Source organism: Elephantulus edwardii, unplaced genomic scaffold (assembly GCF_000299155.1).
Source record: "Elephantulus edwardii isolate Elephantulus edwardi_28Jun2011 unplaced genomic scaffold, EleEdw1.0 scaffold00250, whole genome shotgun sequence".
Taxonomy (NCBI): Eukaryota; Metazoa; Chordata; class Mammalia; order Macroscelidea; family Macroscelididae; genus Elephantulus; species Elephantulus edwardii.
The window spans coordinates 1017093-1027842 of record NW_006400000.1 but is presented as its reverse complement, the minus strand read 5'-3'; positions in this window follow the sequence as shown (position 1 = coordinate 1027842).

The window sequence follows — 10750 nt, the reverse complement described above, 5'->3', positions numbered from 1 at the left end:
AGGGCTCTTGTTTGTAGGGTCACTCTAAGTTGTAATCCGTTCGACAGCACATAACAACAAAGACAAAAACCTGAGCTATGTCCTTCTCTGGAAGCTCTCTGAGCAGAAGATTTTAATCAACCACTTATTCCAAAGGCAATTGAAAGGTGGACAATCTCCTCCAAAGGGAATTATAACCTTCAAAAATTTACTGGATGATCAGAAATGAGTTGGTTCTGACTTGATGGCAATGAAAATCTGAGTTTTATCCCAAATATAATTTGTTAGAATATGAACCTCACTCAAGGGAACATGACTTCTCAAATTCTCGTTTACCTCACCATTATGAAATCTAGGCAAAATTAAAAGCAAATATGTAAAAAAGCCACACACTTTACGGAAGCGAGAGCTTTGATTGTTTCAGGCATCACACATCGTTATTACCACGATGATGCTGACCATCACAGCTTACAGAGAGCTTATTATGGGTCAGACACTGCACTAAGTGCTTTTACATGGACTGCCTACTTTAATCTCCACAATGTCCCCATTATGTCATAATTGTCATTACTACAATTCTGAAAGTGGGGTTTAGAGAATTTATGTGACTTGCCCAAGGTTACATAGCTGATAGGTAAATGAGTAGGAATTGACTCCTATTTATGTTTTATTCTGTTCCATTCTTAGGCAGGGATGAAGGAGTGGCTTGATATTCTTACAAAGGTTGATAACTGCATTCTCAATCTAAATACATGAACTCTGAAGGGTGGAAAGATAGTGCAGGAGAAGAAGACCCCATCTGAGATAGATTGATGCAGTAACTGGGACAACGAGGTGTATTAGAGTCAGTGAGACTGGCTCAGGACAGGGCAGACTTCTGAGCCGTTGTACATAGTGAGAGGGTTGCAGGTGACTCGATGGCGCATAGCAGCAACATGTCTTCTTCAAACTTATATTCCCAGCAACTATAATTGGGCTATAGTCTTTCTGATTACTTGCCGTGCATCTGAGAGTTGGACAATGAATTAAAAAAATAGATTATATATAGAAAATAATAGATACCTTTGAACTGTGGGGGAGGAGAAGAGCACTGAACATCCCATGGACGGCCAGGAGAATGAAAGGATGGATATGTCTTGGAAAGGGTGCAACCAGAGAGTCAAATATGATGAAGCTTTGCTCACAAACTTTGGGCATGTTGCTAGGACATGATGCTGGGAAAGGTGAAGGGTCAGCGAAGGAGAGGAAGATCTTAACCAAGTGGATTGACACACTGCTGCAGTGGGTTCTTGTGTGTCAGGAAGTGTGAGGATGGTGTAAGATAGAACCGGGTTCATATCTTTTGTTCATAGACTCATTATGAGTCGTACTCAACTTGGTGGCACCTAACAACTACAACAACAACATTGGGTCTAGCATGTGTGAGCAGATGTTTACTTAAATGTTTAATCACTAATAGCTAACATGGCCTACAGGGTAAGGAGTTTCACTACCAAATCAGAGACAGGCAGTTCAAACCCACCAGCTGCTCTGAGAAAGAAAGATGGGAAATCCCCGTGCAATTTACAGCATCTGAAAACTTGCTGAAGGATCAACTATAAATCGGTTTCAACTCAATGCACCTAACAACAACAACAGCCAATAGGAACATTTTCTCATTTTAGAGCAAATGAAGATTAAGGGTACAGAGCACAACTATTTTAATGTTGAAAGTTTTCTATTTTAGGACTAGAAACTGGAATTAAATTATGAATAGCTGAGTAGTTTGTGTGTATACATTTATCCTGACTTACTTTTTAATTTTATCCTTTTAAAATTAGTTATTATGGGAACAGCCCAATGTCCAACCACAAATGGATGGATTGAGAAATGATGGTACATTCACACAATGAAATACTATGCAGCACACAGGAGCCATAACTTTGCAAATTTTTACCTAACTTAGAGGGACTGGAAAGCATTATGCTGAGTGAACTAACTCAGTCACATAAGGATAAGTATTGTATAAAACCATCATTGTAGAATGAGTATAAGGATCCAGGAGGGGTGTGAGAGGCTGTAGCAGAGGGATGTGGATGTTCAGGGGGCAGAGGGGATTAATCATTGGGTGGTACAATTTGATGGGGGTTGGGGTGATGAGGGAAATTGAACGAATTTATTCAAATTTGTATTTGAATTATGTAAATAATCTAGTTGTTGTTGTTGTTATGTGCCATAGAGGCCCTATGTATAACAGCCCTAAACTCTGTCCAATCCTGTGCCAATCTCACCATCTCTGACACACCTATCCCCAGTCACTGAATCAATCGGTCTGATCGAGGGTCTTCGTCTCCTGCGCTGTCCCTCCACCCTCCCAAGCATGACGTCCCTCTCCAAGGACTGGTCCCTCCTTACAACATGTCCAAAGTATGTCAGATGAAGCTTCAGAATCCTTGTTTCACCCTCTTCAGGACAAACCTGTTTCTTTTCCTAGCAGTCCATGGTATATTCAATATTCTTCTCCAACACCTCAGCTCAAAGGCATAAATTCTCCTTCTATCATCCCTAGTCATTGTCCAGCTCTCCAATGCATAGCAAGTGACTGCAAAGACCATGACATGTATCAGGCACACCTTAGTCTTCAGAGAGACATCTTTGCACTTCAGCACTTCAGAGAGTTCTTTGACCACAGACTTTCCCATCACAATACGTCTTTTGATTTCCTGGCTGCTGGTGCCAAGAGTGTTGATCCAAGCAAACCTAAACTGTGAACAATCTCAATCTCTTCACCGTCCATTATGATGCTGCCAATCGGCCCAGTAACGAGAGTAAACTAGTAGAGAAAAAAAATTATCAAAATAATTAATACACAAACACAATCATTGTGCATAGACACCTCCAATAGCAAGCAGGAATTTTCGTTTTTGGGTTTTTTTTTATAAATGAAACAATGATTTGGAGTTTTTTAGTTTTCCCTCAAAGCCATTGTATTCCTGATGGAGGGGTTAAATCAAAGCGATCCCACTCTAAGTTCCATCTCCTATATCATTGGTTAACATTGAGCCCCAGCTAACGACGTGGAACTGAAGCAAAGGGAGAAATAGTCTCATGGAGACCCTAGAGATGTTTCACAATAGTACTACTTTGAAGTTAGTGACTTTGAGTGCTCTGTCCTGTAATATAAAATATCACTCAGCAAGCTGTACTTTTCTGATAATTTTTATAGCAAAACATAACTTACATTTCCAGCAAGGTCAGAAATGTCAATAAAAAGGTACAAATGGACTTGCCTAGGTTTCTCAATTTTTGAAATAGTCTGATCTTTTTAGTTCATTGTTGCTGAGAGTTGAAAAGCAAGAATATTTTCAAAGAGGCTCTTGTGGCTGTTTGAGACTTTTTTTTTTTTGTTTTTTGTTTGAGACTTTTAACCAGGAGCCCGCTTGTGTCACTATAATGTCTTATGAGACCATAATGTATTTAGTACCATGGGGTTGGGGCAGAGTGAGTGAGAACACAGGAGGAAGTCCCAGCTGCACAGCTGCTCAGGAGTCCGTCTTTGGTTTGGATCTGAACATAATAAAACAAAGTTTTGGGTGAAAAAAAAACACCAAACCAAAGCAATGACATTAAGTCCCCCCAAAAGTATCAAAACTTTATCCATATAACATTGGGGAATTCTGCTGTCAAGATTATTTCCAAAGTCTTAAAGAGCAACAATATCATATCAACAGTTTATCAATAGTTTAAAGACTAAGGTGCACCTGATTCACACAGCCATTCCAATTACCTGAAAGTTGGACAATGAACACAGATGATAGGAGAAGAATCAATATGTTTGAATTGTGGTTTTGCAGAAGAATGCTTATTATCCCGTGAACTGCCAACCCTCCCCCCCACAACAGATATGTCTTTAGAGAAAATGCAACCAGGTTGTACTCCTTGGAGGTAAGGATGACAGAGCTTTGTCTCACATATTTTAGACATGTTGTAAAGAGAGGCTATTCCTTGAAATGGGGCATCATGCTTGGGAAGGTGGAGATCTGGCAAAGGACAGACAGACCCTCAACAAGATAAATTGATAGAGTGTCTGTGGAAATTAGGTCAAATATGTTAAGGAGGATAAAGTTGAGAGAGATTAGGGAAGGGTTTGGGTCTGTTGTTCACAGGGTTGGTATGGTTCCTGCTGGACTAGATGGAACTTAACAAATCCTCTCTGTTCCTATATTTCCTATTCCAGTCCATCATATTTGTTTGTCAATCTGATTATATAATACATACATTTTTTATTGGCTGTTTGTGAGAGTATTGCCTGAGTTTTCCTTCTTAACCTTCATCTAAACAGTCTACTTGTTTAGAATTTTTGCAAAAATGGGCCTCCACTGACAAATAGATGGCTGCACATCAGACACGATGGCCAGGAATTGAAACTGGGTCTCATGCATGGAAGACAAGAATTCTACCAGTAAGCTACCCTAAATTCCTCCTTACTAGTCTGTGTAGGAATTGTGATGGTCCCATTGGTAGAGTTGTGTTGTTAACACAAATACTGGTGGTTCATATCCACCCAGTGCTCCTCTGCAGAAAGAGGCATGATCTCTTCATGTACAATCTACATATTATTGCCTCTGGCGGGTCAGTTATGAGTCAGTTTCAACTTGATGGCAATGAACTCGAAGTATTTTTGAAGAGTTTCTGTTGATGTGTAACAGATGGCTACAAATGTTGGTCTGTTTCATCAAGGTGTTTATGATCTTAGAGCTTTGCAGGTCAGAAGTTGAACTAGGCTCAGCTGGGTTCTTTGCTTAGAGCTTTAGAGCCTTTACATGGCTATTTTGAGGCAGAATTCACTTCCAAACTCATTCGGAGTTTTGGCAGAATCTAGCTTGTTGAAGTGTAGGCCTATTTCTGAAAGGAGTGGCCAAGTAGTAGAGGCACTCCCAGATTCTAGGTGCACCTGTCAAGTACATTCCAAGGATCATCTCCATCATCAAAGACAGCAACTGTGTGTTAAGTCTTTCTTACACGTAAAATATGTTTGGCTGCTTCTTGTTTACAACTAAGAAAAATCTGTTTCCAAAGGGCTCACATGGTATGGTTACATTCATCCAGATACTGCTATTTTACCTCCAACTGATTAAGATTGTAAATGCATATGTCAATGACAGTACTTAGATCAGTGTTTGACTAAATGATCAGGGAGCTCTGATGGCTTAGTGGTGTTGGGGATGTTGGGGAGGAAGGGAGGGCCCCTGGTGAGGACAGATCTCCTAAGCTGCTGACAAGTGCAAGCCTCCCAATGGCCTTTAGTACAGAGTAGAGAAAGCTCCCCTGTGTTTGGCCTTACCTGATTGAGAAAGCTTGCCACCTGGGAAGATGGCTGCCACATCTGTTGAGCTGGGAGTTGTCTACAAGAAGTTGAGTTTCTCCTATCTGATCCGCATGTTCCATGTCTGTAAGCCCACCCTATCCTATCTTCCTGTTTACTTGCTCATATATAAATGTGCTGCAGCCCCCAATAGGGTTGATCTGGATTGACTCTCTGACAGCTCCTGGAGTGGTTTGTCTCTGTGATGCTTACCCCCATCAAGGTGATGCTGTTCATTGCCGGCAAACAGACAGCGACAGGTAAGGAATTGTGCTGTCAACCCAAAGATGGCTCAAATCCATTGGCCACTCTGCAAAAAAGAAAGGTGTGCAGTATCCTCTCATGCAATTTATAGGTTAGAAGATCAGCTATTGTCTGTTCTGACTCAGTGGAACATTCTGTTGTTGTGTGTCACTGAATCCTCTTTAATTTATAGCGAACCCTATGTACAATAGCTCTGAACCCTGTGCAATCCTGAGCAATCTCACTGACTCCAACACACCTACCACATCACTGTGTCAATGCATCTCATCCAAGGTCTTTCTTTCCTGCGTTGTTCCTTCACCCTTTCGAGCTTGATGTCCTTCCCCTAGGACTGACTGGTCCCTCCTGAACACATGCTCAAAGTATGTGGAAAAAAGTTTCAAAATCCTAAGCTCCATGGAGAAACTAGGTTTCGCCCTCTCCAAGATGGACCTATTTGTTTTATTGTAGGTCCATTATATGTTTAAGACTCTTCTCCAGCACCAAAACTCAAAGGCATCAATTCTTCTTCTGTCATCCTTAGTCATTATTCAGCTCTCTGATGCATAGCAAGTAATTTCAAATACCATGTTTTAGATCGGGTGCATTTTAGTCCCTAGACTGATATCATTACTCTTTAGGATACTGGAGAAGTCCTTGACAGCAAACATCCCCAGTGTAATTCATCTTTTGATTTCCTGACCACTGGTGCCAACAGTGTTAATTGTGAAGCTGAGCAAGCTGGAATTGTTAACCACCTCAGTGTCTTCTCCATCTATTATGGTGCTGCCAATTGGCCCAGAAGTGAAAAAAAATCTACTTAATGCTGAGCTTCGATTGAAGACTACAGTGCTTCACCTCCTGCAGCAACAATAACAAATGATCAGGGACCACAAATCTTGGGAAGCCATCTGAGATTTCTATCTGCCATAGGGCCAAATCAGAACCATTCACTCTCAATATGCTACTTAATTCAGCAAGTTGTGTAGATTACTTACATAGTTACATGATGAAGCTGATGTTTGATATCACACTTTCCTGACTAAAATCAGGTAATAAACAACATAATAAACCCCATGGTAATAAACCACATAATACTGATAATATTAGCATCCTCGGTGAAGCAGGAAGTATAGATAATATTATTTATCCCACTTTGTGGTAGGAGATAGTATAAAGAAGCCATCCAGCCATCACTAAGATTCTCAATGTAATTAGACCATTCTGTATATTCTCAATCTTACTTACGAAGTAATACATGCAGAAATTCAGGAGGAATGAGCAAACTTATCAACACAGCTCTGGACACCTCTGGACTTCTCGGTTCTGTTTATGGTTTCCTCATGTGTAAAAGAGGACATGGCATTGTGCAATGCATTCATTGTGGGAATTACACAAATAATGAACGTGATCATGGCTTGTAATTGGAAAAAAATGATGGAGGTGCCACTTCCTTCAGAAAAATCCTTGATCCCTAAGTGCAGGTTCTGAGCACTGTACTCTGGCCCTGTAGCCCTTGAGCTTTTCCTAATTACTATATTTTATATATCATATTACGTACAACTGTGAGTAGAATGCCCCCTGCAATGGCAGATGGGGGTAATTAGATTATGCACCACCTTGGCATATGAATACTCTAAGTAGCTAAAGATGATGTTTAAGGACAAATTTGATAGCTTGGAAAAATAGTCAAAATAAATTATTAAGTTAAATAAAATCAACTTGTGAAACACTGTGGAAAACACAGTACCAGTTATGTAAATAAACAAGCAAATAAGCAAAACTCTGTGGAAGAACAGACACCACAATGGCAGCATTTACCTGTGGGGGGTGAGGTTATGGATGATTTTTATTTTCTTCTTTGTGCTTTACTATGTTTTTAGATTTTCCACAATGAAAATATATTACTTCTGTCATCAGGATAAAAAACACAATTTTACACAAAGAACTGTGGAGAGAAAAAGCCACAAAGGCAATTTTTATGACTTCGCAGCCATAATCTAATGGAAGTAGATACAGCGCTTTGTAATGCTTTATGAGTAATTTCTTGCCTTTCTTTGGTTATTATCTTTCTGGTGGTGCAAACGTGGGGAGAAAACTCTGTGATAAAAAGTACTCTCCTCATCCAGGTCCACTGTTGTGAACACTGGCTCCTAGTCTACAGGAAATCACCTTGTGGACTGGGAGAGACAGAAACAAGTCCAGTAATGCTTTCTAACTCTGATTTTCTCTGTGCTTTCAGCCTAGACATAATGACATAGATTGACTGATTAATTGATGGGGATGCTTATTTCTGTCAAGTACTCCTACTACTCCATGTTCCCGGCCAAGAAAATGGTTCAGAAATGGCCTTGGCTCGGGTGGCCTAGTCCATGGGGAGTTTCACTGCTAGCCCAAAGGCAGCTTGAATCTTCCGGTTGCTCCAAGTAAGAAAGATGGACAATCTCTTCCCATGAGATTTATGGACTCTGAAAGTGCACTGGAAGGATCGACCATGGTTTGCTCCTGACTCAGAAGCAAAAAGGGAATTCTGAGGCCGTAGGAGATATGCAAGCAAAACCTGCAATGGGCACTTAGCATGAATGAGCTCGAGAGACTTTAAGCCTCACTAAATAGTAGCCAATCTGGTAGCCAGTCTGGTCGCACTGCTATCTTAAAGGTAGGTGGTTCAAATCCACTAGACGCTCCATGATAGAAACATGGGCAATCCCTCCATGCTATTGTTGCTGTTGTTGTTGTTGTTATGTGCTGTCGAGTCACTTGCGACTCATAGTGACCCTATGTACACCAGCTCTAAACTCTGCTCTGTCCTGTGCCAATCTTATTGTCTCCAACACACTCATCTCAATTGCCCCAGTCACCGAATCCATCCACCTCCCAGAGGGCCTTCTCCTCCTGCACATGCCCTCCACCCTCCCAAGCATGATGTCCTTCTCCAAGGACCGGTCTCTTCTTACAACATGACCAAAGTATGTTAGATGAAGCCTCAAATGCTTGCCTCCAAGGAGCAGCCCTGTTTAATCCTTTCTAGGATGAATCTGTTTTCTTAGCAGTCCCTGGTACCCTCAACACTCTCCTCCAACACCAAAGCTCAAAAACATCAGCTCTCCTTCTATCCTCTCTGGTCATTGTCCAGCTCTCTGATGCATAATAAGTGATTGCAAAGACCATGGCCTGTACCAGACACACCTTAGAATCCAGAGACACACTATTTCTCTTCAGTACTTTAGAGAGGTCCCTAACAGCAGACTTTCCCATCGCAGTACGTCTTTTAATTTCCTGGCTGCTAGTGCCAAGAGTGTTGATTGTGGAGCTCAGCAGACTAAAGCTGTGAACAATCTCAATCTCTTCACCATCCATCCTGATGCTGCCAATTGGTCCAGTGGTGAGAATCTTTGTCTTCTTGACATTGAGCCTCAGTCCATACTGAAGGCTGCAGTCCTTGACCATTAGCAGCAAGTGTTTCAGGTCCTCCTCAGTTTCAGTAAGTAGGGTTGTGTCATAAGCATAACGCAGATTGCTGATAGATCCTCCACCAATCCTGATGCCACATTTCTCCTCCTAGAGTCCAGACTCCCCGGATGATCTGTTCTGCATACAGGTTGAAAAGGTATGGAGACAGGACACATCCCTGGCATACATCCTTCCCAATTTTGAACCATGCAGTGTTTCCTTGCTCTGTTCTGATGACTGCCTCTTGGTTCAAGTATAGGTTTCACATTAGCATGATCAAGTGTTCTGGGATTCCCATTTTTCTCAGAGTCAGCCACAGTTTTTTATGATCCACAGAGTCAAATGCCTTTGCATAATCAATGAAGCACAGATAGACATTCCTCTGGTACTCCCTGCTTTCAGCCAAGATCCATCTAATATTTGCTACAATATTCTTAGTACCATGACCCCTTGTAAAGCCAGCCTGGATTTCTTGCAATTCTCTGCTGATGTGCTGTTCCAATCATTTTTGGATAATCCTCACCAGATGCTCTGCTGGAGAAGGAGAGGCAACCTCCTCATGTACCAGTCAGATCTGATTTGATGATACACACACACAAAATAATAAAATAAAAAAGAAAAAATATTGCCTTTCAATTTAACAGTTGACTAAACTGTACAATGCAATGCAAAGAAACAACTCTCTCATCTTCCTATCCATTCTATTAGAGCCTCTAAAACCTCACTAGAGAGTCAGTTTAAGATGATTCTGTTGTGACAGCAATGGATTTTAGTGAGGATCTTTGTAAGATTTGAGACTTCCCTTCAAAGTGATTCACAGAGATTTCTGGATAAGATTTTCATCCTGTGATACTTTGTTTCATAGTGCCTCATTTTATTGTGTAGATATTATACTTACATTGAAAAACAAACAAACAAACAAACAACAAACTACAGACTAAAAGTTGGTCTCTCTGTGTCGTATTTTAGTAATAAAATATTTCAAATTTTTCACAATAGTATCAGAGATTTAGTAGATTACAGTATAGTAATCTACTAGTACAATACTAGATGTTGTTGTTGATTGCTGTCGAGTTGAGCACAACTTGTAGTGACTCAATAAACAAAAAACCTAATGTCTTTCTATAGCTATCATTGTTTCTCTAAGTTCATAGAGTTTCCACAGGCATGTGGTTTAGGAAGTGGATGCCATTCCTGCTTCCAAACCTGTTTTACAACTTGGAGCTCCACCAAACACTGTCTACATTGAGAAACCATTTTAGCATTTGACACCCCAATGGCACAAGGTTCAGTGTCACAGCAAATCCAGATCAAGTTAAATATGACTCATAGTGACCTTATGAACTAAAGTCCTGAACTCTGTTCTATACTTAACATCATCTCTTTATGTTCATAGAGTTTCCTTAGGCATCTGATTTAGGAAGTGGATGCCACTCCTGCTTCCAAACCTGAATCAATCTGGTAGCTTCTGCAAACACAATACTATATAGTATAGTACAAAGTAATATAATCATCTACTATAAAGGGAGCTCTGGTGGCCTAGTGGCAACCCAGAAGGCACGTGTTTCGAGGCCACCAGCTGCCTCACTGGAGAAAGATGGAAAATCTCTTTCTGTGCATACCTCTGAAAACCTGCTGGAGGGTCAACTATGGGTTGATTCAGACTTGATGGTACATCACCACCACCACCACCACCACCAGCACCACCACCACCACCACCTCCACCACCTC